This window comes from Aythya marila (assembly GCF_965140915.1).
Source record: "Aythya marila genome assembly, chromosome: Z".
NCBI lineage: Eukaryota > Metazoa > Chordata > Aves > Anseriformes > Anatidae > Aythya > Aythya marila.
The window spans coordinates 73297581-73316080 of NC_139080.1; positions in this window are offsets into that span (position 1 = coordinate 73297581).

Consider the following 18500-nt stretch of genomic DNA (forward strand, 5'->3'; position numbering starts at 1 on the left):
TGTTCTAGTTTACATCAGTACTCTTTTTTTTTTTTTTTTTTTTTTTCTCAAGTAACACTCATAGAAATGATTATTTGTAATAAGTAAAGTAAAAAATTATGTTCATGTACATTTTAAATAATTAGAATTTTTTCTTCTTGGTAGTTTTCACTATCTGTGAAAGTTATTTTTGAGCATGGAACCAATAATTCTGATACCAGAACTTGGGACTTCTGCATGCACTCTCTTTGGAAACAGAGCTAAAAAAATGTGTGATGCAGATCTATCCAGAAACCTATGAACTAACATATTCATTCTGAAATATCATGACAATATATGAAATCAGTAAGGGAAGAATTTGACAGTGTAGTGCAGCATATTGTTTTAAATAACGTGAAGAGGACCTTGTGTTGGAGAAAATATTTGCTTTTGCTATGCCATTATTGAGCTGGAGTTTTAACCAAAGATTTGTGCAGTGTAGAGAATAGTTTTGTAGATAGAATCAAGAGGAAACAGAAGTTATAAGCTGTTGCTAACAGCAGCAATGATTATTAAAGGGTGGTTTTAAAAGATTATCCCAGACAGTTGTTTTTTGTGTCAATTTGAAATATTTTTGTCATATTTGTACTGAAAAGGTTACTTTATACATCACCTGAGACCATATTTTGCCTTTGGATATTTTTGTTTATTTATTGGGGGGGGTGGTGGTGGTGTTGACAGTGGGGTAGTACTAAATAGCAATGATGAGATGATGAGACATCATAAGTATGAAAAAACTTCTAGTAACATTTGTTACTGAAAAAGGTTGTTACAGGTGAGTTTGTGTTATTACACCACCATAAGTGTATAAAAGTAGACAAATAGCCGGAACATAGAAGCCGCAGCTTTTAAACAGGTACATGTTATGGTAACTTTTCTCTCAATTTAATTTCCAAATATTATTTCCCAGACTGAACCAAAGCCTGGATGAACTTTCTTAGTTGAAAGATAATTATTTTTTTCTTTAAAATACTGAATATATATATGTACAAACCACTTTTATATATTTTATAGCAAAAAAATAAAAAATAAATAAAAAGATAATTCAAAGTTATCAAGTGAAATTATCAGATACAGGGTTTAGTTTAGTTTAGTTTTTAACAGGTGGATTTTCATACAGAATGGCCAACTGAACCACAGAAGCTATTGATATTATGCCTAGTAAAATGTCAACACTACATGAGAAATATTAATTGAATAAATGTCTAGAAGGGATTTTGAAGGTAAAAATACATTTTTATCTCAAAAAGTCTCAAAAGCCAGAGGAGGCATTACAAGATCTTCTTTCATGATGTACAGAATCAGCCAGACTGAAAGACATGCTGAATTACAGCTACCTGAATTAGAGATTGCTCCAGTATAGCTGTTTCTTTTATAGAACATGGATTAATATAGACATATCCTATTTATTGTGACTGTTCAGTGTGTGTGTTCTTATGAATGGAAAAAGTGCTTTCAGCTGCACAGTTAGTCTGTGCTGTGATGCTGTGCCCATGACACAGAAACACTTTTTCTGTTAGTTAGAACTACCCTTTGCCATTTCATTCTGGCTATTATTACCATTTTACTTCAGTGATACAAGAATAACCAAATGCCAAAAGGCAACTTTTAGAAAAAATCTTTTTTTTTTTCTTTTCTTTTTTTTTTTTTTTTTTTTTTTCCCCTAGGGTCACAACTTCAGCTTGCATAAATCAGTGTAGATCCTGTGATTGCTGCAGCCATGCTGTTTAGTGGACAGATCACTAGCCACGCTGGCTAGTGATCTGTCCCCAGCTGAGCAGGAACACAACTGGCAGTGCAAGCTACTGTTATACTATCTCAGCTCATTTCTCTAGATGGAGGGTAAAACTATTTAATTTCTGTTTTCCACATAAAGTGTTCTTGCACCTTATATTATGCAAATTAGTACATTGTAAAGTGAACTCCCAGGCTTTCAGAGTTTCATTCATGACTTCAGTATTCACAAATCAAATGCTCTTGAACAGTACATGTAATAGGGCTTTTTACTAAAGCACTTTTTTTTTTTTTTTTCTGCAAAAATAAATCAACAGCACTATTCAAACAATAGAGTGACAATGTTAGTATGTGCTACATTTGTAAACAAAACCAGTAACTAAAGGAAAGAAATTCTAAAGGGTATGAGTAAAAGAAAAATTGTGCCTTGGATTGGTATAATAAATGAAACCCGATGAGACTGGCAGTTAACAACAAAAACAACACAGCTTTCCAGAGTGGTGTTTGGAAAATGGTAAAAAGAAGACACTAATCTGATGAAGAGAGCAAGAAAGATTTACCTTTGAAAACAGGCTAGAAATGGTAACTGAGAACATTAATGTTTGGTCTCCTCAGATACTTCTGCAAGCAGGTGAGTCTGCAGCATCATGTATGCATTGTAGAAAAGAAATCTGGAAACAGAGAATGCAAAAAAAATGTGTTAGGATCTTAAAAAGACAAACTCAGATATGAAATCTGAGGCGAGAAAACAACCTGCAGAGGCAACAGGTTATTTCACCAGTGATCCCTGACTGTTTTAGTCTTCATTCTGTTTTAGTTTTATTGAGATTCTTCAGTCTTCTGTGGAAAGATCCTAGAAAACAGGTAAAGTTTTGTTTTTTATTGGATTGTTATGAAACACTCATTATACGTTAGGAAATGCATTGCTAGTTTCCAGGGGACCCGTCTTCCTGAACCCCCATAAAACCTGTCCAGAGCTTTCAATACCTACCTTATTTAAACTCCATATCCAAGCCCTGTCACATGCAGAAGACATTCAAGCTCCAGAGAGCAGAAAAATATTTCCATCTCTCTATAAAAAAAGCTCTATATTTTACTGAGAGTATAACAAGGCAGTTTAACTTTTGTATTAAGGTATAAAGCTGATGATCATAGAATCATAAAATGATAGAATGGGTTGGAAGAGACCTTAAAGGTCATCTAGTTCCAACGCCCCTGCCATGGGCAGGGACACTTCCCACCAGACAAGGTTGCCCAAAGTCCCATCCAGCCTGGCCTTGGGCACTTCCAGGCAAGGGGTATCCATGGCTTCTCTGGGCAGTCTGTGATAGGGCCTTACCACCCTCCAAGTAAATACTTTCTTCCTCATAAGTAATCTGTACCTCTCCTCTTTTAGTTTAAAAAAGTAAGGACTCATTGTCCTAACACTACATTCCCTGATAAAGAGTCTCTCCCCAGCTTTCCTACAGGCACCCTTTAGGTACTAGAAGGCTACTATGAGGTCTCCCCAGATCCTTCTGTTCTCCAGGCTGAACAACCCCAACTCCTTCAGTCTGTCTTCATAGGAGAGGTGTTCCAGCACTGTGATCATCCTCGTGACCCTCTGGACTTGTGCTATTAGATCCATGACCCTAGGATGTATCTTATCAGGTCCCCTGGACTTGTGTACCTTTAGGTTCCTTAGACCTAATTTTCTCCTACTGTGAGCAGTTCATCATTCTGTCAGTTCTTGCCTTCATCTTCTGGGGCTTGGGCTATGTGACTGGATCTTGTGTTGGTGAAGACTGAGGCAAAAATATCATTAAGTCCCTAAAGCTATAAAAAAAAAGTCCATAAAGCCTTCTTTATATCTCAAATAATCTGGTCTCCCGTTTTTTTCCAGAGAGGGCCCAAAACTTTCCTAGTCTTCCTTTTAACACCAATTTTCCCCTGGAACTGTTTCTTTTTGCCCTTGATATACCTGGCCAAATTTAATTCTAAAAGGCTTTCCTAAAGTGACCCCTGGCTGCTCTGGCAATGTCTGTATTCATCCCAGTCTATCTGTCCTTGCTTTCACCCTCTGTAGACTGTCTTTTTCTGCTTGAATTTGGCCAGGAGCTCCTTGCTTATCCATGATGATGATAATGATGAAAGTGTACAAACCAAAAAGTACAGAAAAAGACTGAGGAAGCATTATGTCTTCTTTCATAAATTAATATAGATAAAGACATCTAACATAAAAGTCCACATACATTAAATAAAAAGGACATAAGGGCTAAATAGTTGGGTGAAAAAAACACATTCCTTCCTCTGTGAGTAAAAGAAACATTATAATATTTTGAAGAGATACTTACTATTTAATTTTTGATACAATAGATTAGTTTCAGAAGTATTCCTTGCAGTTTCTCTTTGCTTTCATCCCTGTGGTCAGTGCTGTTTGTCAGGCATATCAAGCACCTACTATAAACATAGCTTTCTCTCATATATGATTATAAACACCATGAGAACAAACCAACAGTTAAGTTACATATGTTTCATATGAAAAACCAACAAGGTACTAGAACAAGTATTAGCTAATAAAAATAATACAGCTACTAGTAATTAACTTGATTCTGTAGATAGAAAAAGTAATGTATTTCCACTGATATAACTAACACAATTAGAATGCAACTAGATAAGTTTTTTGTTTGTTTGTTTGTTTGTTTGTTTGTTTTCCTTTTGGCCTTAAAGACTATAGAACAACATAGGCCTATTTCTGAGACCTTCTTCTATGACAAAGTGTCAGTGAAGTGGATTAAGTGAGCTTAAAATTGTAGGCACATTGCAGTAAGAACTTCTGTTCTCATGCTAGTTCTGGTGAGTTACCTGTGTGAAATATGTTCATCTGATTCGTGTCAGTATGGAACAATGCTAAGGACGCATGATATGATGAATGTGACCCTCTGTCTTACATACCCGTGTACAAGTCTAAGAAAAACAGAGTGGTTAATGTACATAGTTCTTGTATCTTGCAAAGGAATGTTTTAGCAATTCGTGTCAATAGAGAGCTTGAAGGGAAATGTATTTGTAGGCTTTTCCTTGAAGTCTCTGATATCTGGGGGGTTTCAGAATAACTGCTAACTATTATGACTATTGCATGGGACACTATGCAAACCTCTGATATCTGGCCAGGAGATTAAGGAGACGGGGAGAGCTGAAGAACAACTAAAAGACAGAGCTTGCAGGGGACGTTGCACAAGTCTCTGACATACAGCCAAGATGGACAAAGGAGAAGGACAAGAGGGAGGAAGACTATGAACCTTCAGCACGAGAGATCCCCAGAGACCCCCAGAGACACCACCAGAGACTGATACACATGCTCCAGTAGGAGGGTTTGGATTCTGGAAACTAATTATAATAACCCTGGGTTTTTTTAGAAGTAATAATGAATATGTATTAGCCTAGGAGCATAAAAATCAGCTGCTTGATGTAACTGGTGTGCGTCTTGATGGAGCAGAGACTCCCAGCGCATCCATTGCTGTTTGCTTACCTCTATTCCTTTAATAAATTGTAAACTTTGATTATAGTCCTATTTTGAAGACTGAGCCATTTATTACACCTGGGCTAGGTGTAATCTACTTAACTACTAAACTACTTATCATTCAGAAGATTTAAAGAAACAACTAAAATTTCCTTTTCATGGAGGCCAAGGAAGAGGGGGAGAAGGAACAGAATGAGCGATACCAAAAGAATATGAAGACCAGATCTGAAAAAATATCTTTAAAAAAAATACAACAATTCAGAGACACATTCCATAATCTCATTACTAGTAAAAGGATTTTTTTTTTCTTTTTCTTCCCTATATCTTGCTATAGGCATGCTAGTACAAAATTTTAGGTATGACTTATAACTATGGCATCTGTAAAAAATTGAGGTCTATATACAAAACTTGAGGTTAGTCTTGGTCTTTATGCAACAAATTAGTCAGAGAGTTTGGAAAATGCAGCAGACATGTATTGCTTAAGTATAAATACTACCTAATTTGATGTGTTCTGTCCCGAACCTTAACAAGGCTGCAAATCTTTTTAACTGCTCAGAATTTGGTATGCAACTGATGTGACTGCATCTTTCTGTCAATGCTCTAAAAAGAATATTGTCTTGTACTATGTGTTGCTACTCATTATCCTTCAAACTAACACCATATTAAAACAAGCAGTAAAACATGACATTCTAAGTATTTTATTACCCATTTAGACTTTAGGCAACTACTTGTTTATCTTCTGCAAGAAATACTTGCCCTGTGTGAGTCCAACAGAAAATCTGCAGCTATTTCTACATGTTGCATTTCCCCATCATCAGTTAAAAGCAGACTGCATTACTGAAACACTAGTTTATGTTCTTAGCTGCTGCTGTTGCTGCTGTTTGGATTATTCAGAGCTATGAAGGAAGTCGCAAACAAAAGAATAAGACAGTAAATGGTATTGGTACAATTCTGATCACAAAGTTTGGTCACTGGTATGTCTTAACTTATGAAAGTATCTAACTTTATCTATACTCTTTGAAGACATAATTATACATTTATGCATCTAACTTTTAGCATATGAATAATCCTATCCGAAAACTCTCATTCTATTTCTAAAGTCACATTTTTCTATGCAGTTTTGTGTCAGGGCTTGCACCTGCAGGAGTAATTAAAACGAGTATGTAAAGTTTTAACTGTCTTAAGTTTGAAGCAGAAACATCTGCTGGAGCCACAGGATGCTTGCTGTCTGTGCTAAGTACAGCAGCAGGAGAGATTTCTGTGTGTGTTTTTTTTTTTTTTTTAATTATTATCATTATTATTTTTATTTTTGTTGTGTGAGTGCGTGTGTTTGTGTTTTTGTTTTTGTTTTTTTTCTCTTCTTCTGACCAGTTTCATTAAAGTCAATGCCAACAGTGACTAGGGACTTGGAGAAGCAAGAACATAAACACAGAATGAAATAAAAGAAACTAAATATTAGAAAAAAAAAAAAAAAAAAAACTCATTGTAAAGAATATATATATGTAAAACCTTATTGTATATTTTTCCTAGAGTTTGCATTCCAGAGTGTTCTTTATCTTTATTTTATTTTATTTTATTTTATTTTATTTTATTTTATTTTATTTTATTTTATTTTATTTTATTTTATTTTATTTTATTTTATTTTATTTTATTTTATTTTATTTTATTTATTTTATTTTATTATTTTATTTTATTTTATTTTATTTTATTTTATTTTATTTTATTTTATTTTATTTTATTATTTTATTTTATTTTATTTTATTTTATTTTTTTCCTCCCTCTATTCCCAAAATTTATTGAGCAGCGTTATAGCATTACAGCCTGGAACTTACAGTAAGAATTGTCACTTTGAGCATATACTTGATTTATCAGTATGAGGGATTTGTCTTCTGCACAGAATGTTTGATAAGAGGATTTATTTATTTTTTCCTAACAATGTCTTAAATATTATTATCAGCAGCCATTAAATATATATATGTAAAAATAAATAATAATAAAGGGAATTAAACAAACAAGCAAACAAACAAGCAAAACCAATCAATTTTTATAAAATAGCATTTTCTGCAAACCAAAGGAATAAAAATCTTCTCCTTGTTATTATTTTTCATTGAAAACGTCTTAACATTCAAGTGCTTTAAACTAATTTAGATTAAATAATTAGAAAAACTTAATAAGCTTATTTTAAAACTTCATAAAGTTATTTTAAAAATATTGGCAAGATGTATAAATAACAAATACATTAAAGGAGATGTTATGACCTCAATTCAGTTAAGTATTTCCTTTCAGATATTCAGCTATAATATCAAAACTGAGTCTAATTTTCTTGAAAAGAGAAGAGAAAATTCTCACTTCAAATCATGCATGTGTTTTAAACTTTAGGATTTACAGCTGGAAAGGGTGCTGGTAAAAGCAAATAATTTCTCATTTTGATTTTTTTTCCCACATTTTTTAGCACTGATGCAACATTAACGTTCAGTCCATTTTCTTCTAATGAAATCAGTAATTTTCAAGACTTTTACCCATTTTTATAATGAAATAAGATTGTTCCTGTTCAAGAAAATATCTATATCTATACACATATAGATAGATAGATAGATATAGACAGATAGAGATATAGATAGATAGAGATATAGATATACATGTAGATATAGATGATATAGATATACATGTAGATATAGATGATATAGATGATAAAGATAGATATAAATAAATAAAATTATGGTATTACAGTAATAAACCCGCAAGGGGGTTTTGAAGTCTCCTTCTCTGGAGACATCCAAAACCCACCTGGACGCATTTCTATATGACCTGATCTAGGTGTTCCTGCTCCAGCAGGGGGATTGGACTAGATGATCTTTCAAGATCCCTTCCAACCCCTAACATCCTGTGATTCTGTGATTCATGGTCACTGTAGCCAAGGCTTCCCCGACCCTCACATCTGCAACTAAACATTCTCTGTAAATCTTCTCTCCACCTGTAGATATTCTCCTACCAGTTGTACTGGTACAACTATTTTGCTAGACAGCCATGTGATTCTAGCAATTACAGAGAGGAATAGTAAATGTAGTCTGTTATGATTTACCCCTTCACACAATTTTGTGCTCAAACCGAAATGTATCATTTTAATATAATGAAAGAAAAAAAAAAAAAAAAAAAAAACTTGAAATAAGGATATTTTGTCCTTCTGCACAAAAAGGAAAGTGAAAACCAGTGGGAAAATTGTAATCTGAATGTTTACCTTATTCCTCTAAGAGGTACCAATAAAAATCAGCTGGCATGCTTCCACAAACACTGCAGACTCAGTGCTCCCTCCCCATATTTGTCCACAGGAGCCAAGAAATCCTCCTCTGGGTTTAGTAGAGCCCTGATTCTTTCTGTGAGAAGAGTGAGAACAATTTGGGACTGCTGGGCATAAGAAATTGTAAGATGTTGCTGTAGGTGGCTCTTTTTCATTTTGACATTTTGGAAGGAGATATTTAGTGAATGTTGCTCTTTCCTTTGCTGGAGAAGACATCTGGAGCCACGTTATTAGCAATGATTGCAAGGTTCCATTTTCAGCCCCATGATTGCTTCTGCTTTCTGCTGCATTTCCCTCTCTTCATCCTCTGGCTGCAAGTACTTCTTCAGACATTAGACTTGAACACTAGAGAAGACTTTGACCTGCTATAAGCATGGAGAGTTTGCAAAGTTTTCTCATCAGAAACTTTCATTTTTCAGGGTAAAAGAAAAAAAGTAGTTCCTTGAGGCTATTGTTCACCTTTCACATGCAAATTTCAGGCAGAAAGCCAACCATAATTGAGAATCCTTTAATGAGATTCTCAGCATGGTTTCAGAGCTCCACCATCAGGAGCAGGCTTATTTTAAGAGAGATTTTGGATTTCTGTTGTTGTTGTTTGTTGTTGTTGTTTTCACTTCTGGATATTGATATGATGGAGCTAAAAAAAAATAAATAATAAAAGGGACCATAAAATAAAACCACTTTTGGAAACCTTGCACACAGGGAATCAAACATTTACTGGGCATTATTAGCATCAGTCTCTTTGATTCAAAATGACATGTTTGAAAAACCTCACTTACTTGCAGAATTATCTTGAGATTTCAACATGATGACATATAACTGTTAGGGAGTTCCTTGAGGACCAGCTTGCAGCTTTGGGCACAACCCAAAGGGTTGAACAAAGGGATGAACAAAGCTGAATGAACTCATAAGTAACACAAAGACACATTTTTTTTCATTATGATAAATAATAATTCTCCTGCCATGGCTTTTTTTCTCAATGGGACAGATGCAACTTGTATATGCTGTGTACACTGCCACCGCCTCTAACTTAAATCACTCTGAGCAATAAAGGTTCAGCAGATGGATAATTTTACTTATTTCTTATTTCACTACTCTAAGGAAAGAGAAAGGTTCTGTGGAGCTGTGTTCCTATGCCTCTGGACCAAAAGTCCGGGTAGCATGAGCAAATGGATGAGCAGAACATTGATTTCCTTTATACCCTCAGTGAGATGTGGAGGTTGGGTCACTCTAGGTTGGGCTCGTGGGAGGCAGTTTCAAGGGATGGCAAGAAAGGAAAAGCCAGGGAATACCACCAGTGTTCTTGCTACTCATAGATTTCTCATATTACTTCTAAGATTGATGACACTACCAGTAAATGTATTATGAAATTAATGGCAGATTTATAGCTTTATGTGACTAGAATCTGCTAAATACAGTATGGGCTATAAAGCCTCATTCAGACATGTTATAATATGCTATGAAGAACTGTGAGCCCCTGTCAAGCTTTCTGTCTTAAAACAGCAGGCAAAAACTGTTCAACATAATGTCTTGCAAATGTCATTTTGTAATCCAAGCTAATTGTCATTTCCTTTGAGATATTTCCACACTATTGCTTTATTAAGTGTTTTTTAAATAACCAGGACAGCTTAGTGTTAAAGAAGCATGTTGGCACATTTTGCAAATGCAAAATAAATATTTCTTTATAAAATACATATTAGTCTGTCTGCATATTAGTGAATAGTTGGTTATTGAAAAGAGACTAGTCCATAGGATTATTGGCTGCTATTTATTGCTAGCTATTGTTTGTAAGCTGATAATATACTTATGGTCATAAAGATTATAGCTGCAAAAAGAAAAAAAAAATCAAAAAACCCCACCCTTAAGCAAATTTATATTAAAAAAAATGTGATCAGTATTAGGTACACAGGTTTGTGAAATGGACAAGTATGGATTTTACTGTTTTGGGATACAAAGCAACAGACTGTAATTCTGTGAAATAATGTCATCAATACAATATTCATAAAGAAGTAGGGCAAAGATCTAAAGCTTGGAGTCTATACATTATGGTTCAGTCCAAACTATCTATGGACCAGGAATCTTTGTTATAGCCAAGCCAATTTACATAGCACCCAGAAATAACAGCATTTAAGTTTGAGATGTGTTTACATGACTTCTAGGTCAGAACTTATTTTTGATTCACTCAGTAATGTCAGTTATTATTCCTTATGATGTCAATCATACACACATAAAAATCTCTTTTAATACATGTCTTTTCAACTGTGAGAAAAAATGTCAAGAATTGTGTAGCAGTTTTACAGTACTTTTGTTTCACAGAGAGAACCCATATTTTCTTTACTCTTAGTTGGTTCTCCTTTTTCTTTATCAGACTCTCCTGCCCCTAAAACTTTTAAAATCAAGCACAGATAGGCAGATGAAAAAGGAATAAAGTTATAATGAGATAATAATGTTTTTAGATATTTTCACCACAGAAAATCTATAAGGAAAACCAAAACAAACAAAAAAAAAATCAAAACCCACTAACTGTTGAAGGAAAGTAAATAAATACTGAACTGCTGAACACAAGACTGAGAAGTTCATGTTCCCTCATGACAGCTCCTTTACTTTATAAAGAAAATTGTTGGTCAATTCTGGAATTCTGTAAAGAGAAAGAGAAACTAGGAAATTATTCTTGATATATATGTATTTCTACATTTTAATCAATCTGTTTTTAAAATAGAACTTTTATAGGATCTATGGCACTTATATAGTTCTGATGATGTTTTGAACTGCTTTGATTTTGAATTGTTACTGATAGACTTGGAGCTTTTAATTATTTATCTTATTTTTAGCCAGTTCTTTTGTCCCAAAGGTAGCAAAGGCATTTGTAACTTGGGGGAAGGGGGGACTGGGGGTGGGAAGGAAGAGGAGGAGAGAACGGGGGGATGGACAGAGGGACCATGTCATTTTAAAGTTATATTGTTGTATGGTATAAGAATATACTCATAAATTCATGGCAAGATTTTAAACTTAATGTAAATGACTTGAGTCAATGACATTAAAAAGTCCCAATATGAATGCACTTTGTAATTTCTACAAATAACATCAGTAGTATTTATTTGTATTAGAACTTAAGAACAGCAACATCAACAAAGAAAGGTAAATGATACAAACTGTATAAAGCACACTAATAGTAATAATGATAATTAAAATGCAATACAATACAATACAATACAATAAAGTGCTTAAATAGCTCAGCCCAGATTGTGCTGTGCACTGTGTGGACACAGTGCCAGCAGTTTGCCCTGCACCTTCCTAGCACAGTCCAGGGGTCATGGTCAGAGGGTCCAGTGGCAGGGGTTCTGGTTGCACATGTGATGTGCTGCATCAGGGCAAGAGAGTAAACTCATGGCACAACCTTGCTTTTAAGGTTCAGTATGCACGTTTTCCCCCTCCCTGCCTTACATAGATAAATCTCTGAAAAGGGGCAGTGAGAGAGAGAGAGAGATCAGGAACAAAACAGAAGCTCATGCCAAGCGGAAAAAATGGCAAATCCATCATCAAACTTCTGACTGCCTAAACCCTTGTCATGTCTTAAAGGCCAGACTGTTTTCTCTTTTCAGTCCAACTAGCTGAGACTAGATGCAGTACTGCTCTTTGTCAGATGAGAATGATATTCTGATATCCAGACAAACCTATACAGAAACATGTTTTATTTGTCCAGCTTTAACCAATGTTAGGGTCGATCTTGATTTCTTTCTTGATGGACAAAAGATTATTTTCTTTATAAACAAAACGAAATATTAAGCATATCTGCTAAATAATAATAACGACAATAATAAAATAACAACAACAACAACAACAAAACAACAACAACAGTGAAAATAATACTACCTTACTATTTGAGGAACTTACCTGGAACAAATGTGTATGTAACTCATATAAAAAGAAAAATCTCACTCACGTATGTATGCAGCAAATACTTCAATCAGTGCCTTTAGTTCCAGAATCCATCACTTTTACATGTTTAGTCCTGCAAAGTCATTGAGCTTTAAGTTTTTATACTACCATTACAGAGTGGTGTGTTACCACAGATGCGTTGTTTCTCTTGCTTGGTTTAGATAGCAGTCCGGAAGCATTGACCATAATGCAGATATCTGAGGATATTCTTAATATTCTGAACAAATAATTAAGTTATTTTTGCTGCATGTATTATTTAATACAGTTTCAAAGAAACAAACATTTTTGGGTTTTAGCAGTGTTACTTTTAACTGAAAAAAATATCAAGAGCACTCACTCAAACTGACAACAGGAAAAAATAAGTAAATAAAAAAAATAAACTACTATGACTTCCTGACATCTGAAATGAAATGTCCTTATAATTATTTTCAAATTTTCTGTCAGTTTCATATCAAGTGTTTGTACAAATAATATGAACCAAAAATGAATTAATTTAAGAGAAAATGCATTAAGACTTGTAATGTCCTAACACTTTTGAGTTAATCAATAGAGTATATGCCCAAAACAGCAGTCATGTCAATGTTCTTTGATTTGCACATGACCTTTAATATTGCTGTGCCAGTTTCCCTGGGTCTTTTTTTGTTTGTTTGTCTTTAGATGATGTCTAAAGTTTGATTTCTAAATCTATATTTATGTCCCTGAGTTGACAGCTTGATTTTACGGAAGCCTTGAACATCAGGCAGTTCCCATTGATTTCATAATGGAATTGGACGGTGCAAGATCAATACTCTTAGGTACCCAAATACCTTCCAGCACTGGGACTCTGGTGGCTTTTGGAATACTGTTTCATGGTGACCAATTAATTGTACTTGTCATTATAGAATGTACATGAGTTTTCATTCTTATTTTACATTACTACATTTCCAAATCCTGTAATTTCAGCTACAGCCATCAACACTGCAGGACTGATCCCATAATAACAGATCTAAATTGAATTAGGTAGCCAAGTGCTGGGTCCTGCACCTGGGGCGCAACAACCCCAAGCAGAGCTACAGGCTGGGAGATTAGTGGTTGGAGAGCTGCCAGGCAGAGAAGGACCTGGGAGTGATGGTTGATAGTCGGCTGAATATGAGCCAGCAGTGTGCTCAGGTGGCCAAGAAGGCCAACGGCATCCTGGCTTGCATAAGAAACAGTGTGACCAACAGGGCTAGGGAGGTGATCATCCCCTTGTACTCGGCTCTGGTGAGGCCACACCTTGAGTACTGTGTTCAGTTTTGGGCTCCTCACTACAAGAAGGACATCGAGGTGCTTGAGCGGGTGCAGAGAAGGGCGACGAAGCTGGTGAGGGGCCTGGAGAACAAGTCCTACGAGGAGCGGCTGAGGGAGCTGGGCTTGTTCAGCCTGGAGAAAAGAAGGCTCGGGGTGACCTTATTGCTCTTTACAGATACCTTAAAGGAGGCTGTAGTGAGGTAGGGGTTGGCCTGTTCTCCCACGTGCCTGGTGACAGGACGAGGAGGAATGGACTTAAGTTGAGCCAGGGGAGTTTTAGGTTGGATGTTAGGAAGAACTTCTTTACCGAAAGGGTTGTTAGACATTGGAATGGGCTGCCCATGGAAGTGGTGCAGTCACCATCCCTGGAAGTCTTTAAAAGACGTTTAGATGTAGAGCTTAGCGATATGGTTTAGTGGGGACTGTTAGCGTTAGGTCAGAGGTTGGACTCGATGATCTTGAGGTCTCTTCCAATCTAGAAATTCTGTGATTCTGTGATTCTGTGATACACAAGTCTGTAAATAGTTGATGCTTTTGTAATGGTTGCAAAAACTCTCTAGCAGAAGAGTTCACTTGGACAACTGAACAGTGCACCTGAAAAGTAAAAAAAAAAACATCTAGAAACAAAATTAGAAGTTCATCTGAATACACATTTCTGTGCTGACAGGGTCTAATATCCAGGCTACAAATGAAACAACCAAAACAAAACAAAACAAAACAAAACAAAACAAGTAAAACAAAACAAAACAAACAAACAAACAAACAAAACACAGAAATGAGGTTTAGTGGGTGAAAGAAAAAGTAGAAGAGATTTTCTAATTGCTTATAAATGACAAGAGATGATTTAAGACATAATAAGGCTTTGGGAAGTATTTAATAATAATAATAAATTATTATTATATAAAAAATGTATATAAATAGATAACATAGCATTATACAATATATATTATAAAATTGTGTATAGAAAAATATTTAAATTATATATATATATGCATGTATATAAACACACACGTACGGATAAGTCTGTATGCAAACATATTCTATACTAGCAGCTATCTTTTAAGGTACAAATATAAATAGAACACAGATATAGAAGTCAGTCTTCTTGAGAAAGCTGTTGCTTAAAGAACAAAGTTCTTTTTTCAAACAAAAATCAAGCTTCAGCCTGAAGATTAAGTCCAAAGTGTTTTAAATGAGGCTTCCAGTGAAGTTAGGAGTAAGGGAATTCAACCACTAAGGAGTAGCAGAAGACTGATGGCCTCCCTCATTCCCTGTTGAGATCATCCCTCATAACTGAGTCAAAACTTGACCGTTAGCACACTCACAGCAATGTTATTTTGTTGTTTTCAGAAGTGTCCTGGGTGTTCTCTTGTCAGGGAAATAAATTAATAATCTTCTTTCCCGTCCTTCTTCCTGTCTGCTTAGAGTCATCATATTCTTTATATTGTTCTGAGGGGAAAAAAAAAAAAAAAAGGAAAAAAAAAAATGAAACCACCCCCACCAACAATCCACAATAATCCATAGCACCTATACCTGTCATTGCTGTTTGGACTCAGCAACAACAAAAACTCAGAACAACTTTTTTCTGTTCTCAGTGCTGAACTCTTTCCACTTATAATTCATATCCAGCATCTTTTGCTGATGCCTTCTTTTGGTATTACAAGTATTTCTATAATTAAACATTGTACATGACTGTCACTAGAAAGTCTCTTTATTCAACTGGCAATGATAAGTCAAAATAACTTATTGAAAAATGTGAAGTAATTTTGCTGAAGTCGGGGTAAGAGTCTTCAGAAAATACTACATTAATTCTGAACAACAGGTTTGAGAATTATTTTCATACTTAAGCAGAATAAACTGCAACAAAAGTTTTTGCATTGAATCCTCTACCTTCTGTATATAGTTTTCTCCAAATAGTTGTCGCACACCATTGCAAACACTTCAAACGATCTGTGAAATTAAAAAAATAAATTAAGAAAAGGCAGTATCTCCACTTGAAACAATGTGATCAAAATATGAACTCATAATTTGGTTTGGATTTTTGTTCTTTTAGGAACCTACAAGCCCTCTGGATGTCTATTGCTTAAAAACATTTTTGACACTCTCATCCTTAAGACGGTCTCTTAACATTGAGTCTGAATCTGAATTGGTTGTCATTTCTGAATATTTTTTGACTGGTATGTTTTGGGGTTTGTACTTCAATTCCTATACATAAAATGCTTTCTTTTTTACTACTTCAGGTTTCAGGATTTGCAGAATTAGACCAACACAATTTTTGTATGCATTACAATGTTCGTTTGGATCCTACACAAGCAGCTTTTACAAAACTTTCACAGCTATGGATATGATGTATTCATATCCATCATATGGTCACCATTCATTTATTTATTTATTTATTTATTTATTTCAGGGAACATGACAATCTTTGAGACTTTGACCTTGGTCCATCCTTTGAGGACACACAGTCAGGGAAGATTCTTAAATAATGCAACTTGTGCAAGGTCCTGGGCAAATGGCAAATTAATCAGTCTCTAAATCCTTGTTTTTTTGAAGACTTGTGCATTTTTAAAGAAGATGGAGTAATTGTTTAGTGACTTTGTGCCATCGATTTTCATTATGGATGGTGTTGACTGGGTCTGTGTCAGTTCACCTGGGAGAGATAGCCTTTGCATAGCTAAATAAAATGGGGAAAGTACCACTTCTTATTTCATATTCACGAGGACATTTCCAGTCCTTGAAGTAAATTTTGAGTGACCTTTTTTTTAAAAGTAATTTTTCCTTCTTAGCCATTTGAATAAATAAAAGAAATGCAATGCTACATAGGTGTCAAACAAATTTAGCAGGCAAATTGTTTCCTAGTTAAGGAAAGCTGATAAGAAGAAAAAGCTTAAGATAAAAGCGAAATAGTCTCATTTGCTAAAAGTATGGATTAATACTTGTTTTTCCTACTAAAATTATCTGGAATGGAAAAAAAAAAAAAGATCAACTGAGAATAAATTCTCTTATTTTAATGTGGGGAAATCTGCAAGTTCTTGTGAATTTTTCATAATTATATAATCATATGGTAGAATCATAGAATATTTCCTGAGTTAGAAGGGACCTATAAGGGTTATGAAATTCAACTTCTTCCTCCACACAGAACCACACAAAAATCAAACCATATAACTGAAAGCACTGTCCAAATTCTCCTTGAACAGGTTCAATGCTGTTAACACTTCCCTGGGAAGCCTGTTTCAGTGCCTGACCACCCTCTTGGTGTAAAACCTTTTCCTAACCCCCAGCCTGAATCTCCCATCGCATCTCCATGATGTCTCCATGTCTTATGTTGGACAGAAGAGAGAAATGCCATCATATACTCTTTGTATTTAACCAAGATATAGATTTTAACCTGTCAACCAGAAATCTTTTCTTTCTAAATTGTTACTTGTTATTTTGAAGATATGAGAAGTTTCTTATTTTCAGAAACGACACAGAATTGTTTCTAAATTATGATAAAATATGCAATTCATTACACTCTATACTTTTGAGTGTATATACCTTATTATATTAGTTCAGTCTCACTTCAGATATGGTATTTTTAAAAATTATTTACTTATGTTCTTTTGTCTGCTCTTCTTGTTTCTGGACTTTTTTATTATTTTATTTTATTTTATTTTATTTTATTTTATTTTATTTTATTTTATTTTATTTTATTTTATTTATTTTATTTTATTTTATTTTATTTTATTTTATTTTATTTTATATTTTATTTTACTTTTTTTTTTTTTTTCTATCACTTCCTCAGTTCTAACTCAAGTTAGTCATCCCATCCATTTTTTTTTTTTTTTTTTTTTTTTTTTTCTGTTCAGAGACCTCAATCTCTTTCAATCTGATTGAAATGAGGTCTATAATTTTAGTGTTTTACAGTAGCTACTGGGTCATAAGAAAAAGTCACACACTTGTCATATTATGATGACTCAGTAAATTTCTCCAAGGAAAATGTGACTTTTAAAGATTTGTTGGTGGGCAGTGCTTTTTAGTTATCTGTCACAGCAAATTTTCTCTTATAATGATAACTACATGATGAGAGTCTGTGTGCTGTTGTACAATTCAGCAGAAAGAAGGAAATGATATTTCTTTCTAGAACGAGGTGTCTTGACAAATAGGTCACTTTAATCTGTGTGATAATTTGCTGCCAAATATACACATCAGATGCTGTTATTTCCTCAACCTGGTTCCATAAGTATGTCAATTAAAATCTTATTAAAAACACTCTTGAGTAAAGGCAAAGGAACATTGTTAAAAGTCTGTAAGAACATTTTGCGATGCCTGACACATAATTTGAGACTACAAAGGATTTTGATTAGTTGACCAACCATTCCTTCCATAAATGCTAATCTGAAACACTTTAGAAAGCCATTAAACATCTCTTATACTTCCTGTGTTTGCTCTAATAATAGTTCTGGGATGCATAATAACCACTTTTGTTTCCTCTCCATAGGAGAGGAAAAAGGAAGTTAATGAGTATGTTGTTATATATATATAAATAAATATACATTGCCTTTTGTCATATCACTAGTTATCTGCGAGAAGAGGCCAATCCCCATTTCTCCACAACTTCCTTTCAGGCAAGGAGAGAGCAGTAAGGTCTCCATTGAGCCCCTAGTCTAAACAACACCAGTTCCCTCAGCTGGTCCTCATAGGACTTGTGTTCCAGACCATTTACCAGCTTTGTAGCCCTTCTCTGGACACTCTCCAGTGAAA